This window comes from Rhagoletis pomonella, unplaced genomic scaffold (assembly GCF_013731165.1).
Source record: "Rhagoletis pomonella isolate Grant_MI unplaced genomic scaffold, Rhpom_1.0 Rhpom_scaffold_00007, whole genome shotgun sequence".
In the NCBI taxonomy this organism is placed as follows: domain Eukaryota; kingdom Metazoa; phylum Arthropoda; class Insecta; order Diptera; family Tephritidae; genus Rhagoletis; species Rhagoletis pomonella.
Window position 1 is genome coordinate 67,603,480 of NW_023458561.1, and position 3,974 is coordinate 67,607,453.

Here is a 3,974-nt window from a genome sequence, read left to right on the forward strand (position 1 = left end):
AGTGAATTATCTTCAGTAGTTACTAAAATATCGCAGTTTTCGTATTTCTGGAAATTACCGTTATATGGGAAGTGGGCGTGGTTAAAGTCCGATTTCGCCCATTTTCAATACCAACCTACCTTGGATTAAGGGAAACCTACATACCAAATTTCGTTGAGATATCTCAATTTTTGCTCGAGTTATCGTGTACACGGACAGACGGACAGACGGACAGACTGACAGACGGACAGACGGACAGACGGACAGACGGACGGACAGACAGACATGGCTGAATCGATTTCTTTTTTCATCCTGATCATTTATGTATACATTTGTCTATATCTATCTCGATTCGCTTTGGCTGTTACAAACAACCGTTATGTGAACAAAATTAATATACCCTTGTGCACAAGTGCGCTCGGGTATAAAAAAGCGCGCGCTTGCGCACACTCCACAGACACATTCAGCAACTCGCGCAAACAAACGCACAAAAGCATATTTCAGCACACCCAAACCCCCACCGCCGTGGCATGACACGGTTGCATTTGCTGTTCGCTATCGTTTTGTTGCTACTATTGTTGTTGACAATGCCACGCATAAAGTGTAGACGCACACATGCACTCGCACACTTACCTGAATGTTGCCTTCAACTGCGCATACATACATTTGCAAAAAATGCGAAATTCCCAGCGCAATTCTTTTGATGGAATTCCTTCAAATTCCGGCAATTCTTCTCTGCGTTTGTCCGCTGCGGCGCGTTTTGTTAATATTTACTTTGAGAAATATAAGAGAAAAAAAACACTGCTATAGCTGCTTCACTGACAAAGCGCGAAACGCGGCTGCGTACGACAGCTTTTCGGTTTTTACTACATTGTACAATCTTTGCTTGGATTTGTGGGACAGTGAGATACTTACATACGGGAGTACGAGATACGACCTCTAAGGCCACTGCACAATATAGGAGCGGAACTCTGTTGGAGGTGGTTTAGTGAGGCCGCTTTAGTTCCGTCTTCGTGGCAGCCCACGATTTTGCTTTCTAATATACTTTGGACATGAAAAATCTTCTGTTAGAACCAGCAGCTTCCGTTGGCCTCCCATTAACATAAAATAAAAGTTAACTCCATTAATGAAGTTAAGTTTGAACACGCGAAACCCTTTGCAGAGCACACTGACGTCATCCCTTTTAGTAGAAAAGAAAGACTTACTTAGCAAATCCTCAAATCCTCCAAATTACTGCTGACAACAAGGTCAACAGTGAAAAAACTCGGTTTGTACTCGACAAGGATAGATGAGGTCTGCGTAAGTGGGCATGTCAAGGGCTTCAAAAGCGTGGTAAACGTTGACATATTGTGGGAGAGCCAAGATCATGAATCGATTTTACAGTGAAAAAAAAACATTTCTTGGTCTAAATACTTGAAGTCTGCAGTTTATTTAAAAAGTTGCATTTTAGTATAAGTTCTTTCATGTTTTGGTTAAGTTATTCTAGACGACTAGTGGAATAGCTCGGCTGTCCCCACACTGTGCAAACTCCAAAAGCCATGAAGTGAATCGAATTTATGGAAATCCGCTGTACAAGCAGAAAATCACGTTCCAAAAAATAACCATCAGGATGGTCAGAATCTTGCACATCATAAAACGTGACTTCGAATTCAGTACAAGAGCGACACGCACTGGGCACTAGATTGCTGGGAAGTTGAAACTAAAAGCTAAAGTGAATTTTGTTTACTGACGAGAAAATCTTCTCCCTAGACGTGCGTCTGAACTCATTCCGAGTGTCCAACGTGGCCATCACCAGCTACTCAGCTCAGCTAGGTTTCAAAAAGACTCCGTTCCAGTTTATAAGGCACTTAATTTTTATGTCTGATTGGCCAGATATTCCCCAGACCTCAATCGATAATAATACGATGCGCCTTGATGAAATCACACAAAGGGGAGGGACCTGAAGTTTTACGGCGACTCCGAATGGCGATTGTATTTTTATAAGAAGCTATTTTTCATGGCAGTAATACACTTAGATGTTTGCCATTGTCTGACGAAAGGCAACCGCTTTAGAAAAAATTTAGTTTTAAAATTTAATTTTTTTTTCGATGTTGGTCGGAGACTTGGCTTGAACCCAGGCCCTGCGGAATAGTAGCGCGCACTGCTAACCCCTACACCACGGCGACCACCTAATCGATTGGACTGTAGAGGCACTGACCTACCCAACTCGATATTCAAGTGTTTAGGTTTTAAAGCGCGCCTTGTCCGAGAAGTGGACAACGTACCAGGTCTTATCGATCGCATTGTTCGAATGGCTGTAGCCCACCCTCAACGCATTGACGTGGTGTTGCCAGCGGAGCTTTAGACCTAGTAAATCTGCCATAGACCCGGTATTCACAATACGCCAAATTTTGGAAAAACCCGCGAGATCCACAGTCATCATCTTTTTGACAACTTCAAAGCCGCTTTCGACAGCACGAAAAGAAGTTGTCTTTATGCCGCGATGTCTGAGTTTGGATTCGTCGCGAAACTGATACGGCTGTGTAAAATGACGTTGAGCAGTACTAGAGATAATTGGGAAGGACCTTTCCGAATCGTTTTATAACAAATGGGGTTTCAAATAGGAAAACTTCCTTTCATGTGTTTGCTTTAATCTGATGTTCGAAAATATAATAATATCTGCAGAACTGAGCCGATCAGGAGCAATTCACTGCAAGAGCGTGCAATTGCTGGCGTATGTTGTTGACATCGCCATCATCGGTAACAAAAATGGCAAGTCTGTTCTGCCTTTTCCAAGTTGGATAAGGCAGCAAAGCGAATGGGTTTGGTGGCAAAAAGAACAAGATGAAGTATCTCCAGTCCTCAAACAATCACTCAGAGCATTCGTGCCTCGGCACCCGGCCATTTATAACTTCGAAACAGGTAAAGAATTTCGTTTATTTGGGAACCAGAATTAAAACCGATAATAATGACAACATCCAACTCATAATTTCCTTTGCCAACAAGTTCGCCTGTGGACTGAGTAGCCAATTGGGACTAAATTTCTATCTCGTCGTACGAAAACCACACTCGTATAAGTACGTCAACATGCCCGTGCTGATATATGGTGCAGAAGCATAGACAATGACAACATGCAATGAGGGTTCCTCTGGAGCGTTGGCAATGGTGAGTATCGCAGACGATGGAGCAATGAGCTGTATGAACTTTACAACGGAATGGACATAGAACAGTTAATTAAAATACAGGGTATCCACTGGCTTGTTATTCGAATGGACACAGATGCTTCAGCCCTGAAAGTATTCGACTGGGATCCCGCTTAAATTTAAAATGGCTTTTGAATTATAGTTTTCAACTAAAAAATGCTTACTTTAATGTTTATGCCATACAAAACCTTGGCCTAGTGTTTAGTCATAAATCTATATATATGAACTAGTAAATGAAAACTTCTCTCTGAAAATTACCATTCCGTTTTTAGAAGAACTTTTAACGATTTGTTTTTAGTGCAAATAATTACCATATAAAAATAGCCGAAGAAGCAGAGTTTAATATCCATAATTTTCTATCCAAAAATAAACGCACACTAAAAAAAACTTACCACAAAAAAAAAAAAAACCAAGCCAGCACCAGCTAATAATTGACCAAAGCAGAAAAAAGCATGAAAAAAAACTTGTGAAGGATTCACAAATGGTAAGAATTTCCTCGTAAAAATGACGCATTCCGATTCCATTTAGCAAAGCAGATCAACTCGAGCAGTCAGTGGGTGCGTTATTCGAGCGGAGGGAATGACGTTTATGTGCGCGCACTTTATGGGCAATTGCTGTCGACGACTGGCTATGGACGCTAAAGGATATGAGACATTGCTCCGAATGCGGGAGCCTTTGGTGACAACGAACTGAACGGTTTAATGTAAGATGGAAAAGCGGGGAAGAAGACGCAAGGCGACACTGATCACAACCCGCCACTGTCCAGCCGGATTGTCATCATGCCAAATTGGTGATCGAACTTCGGCAAGCCAG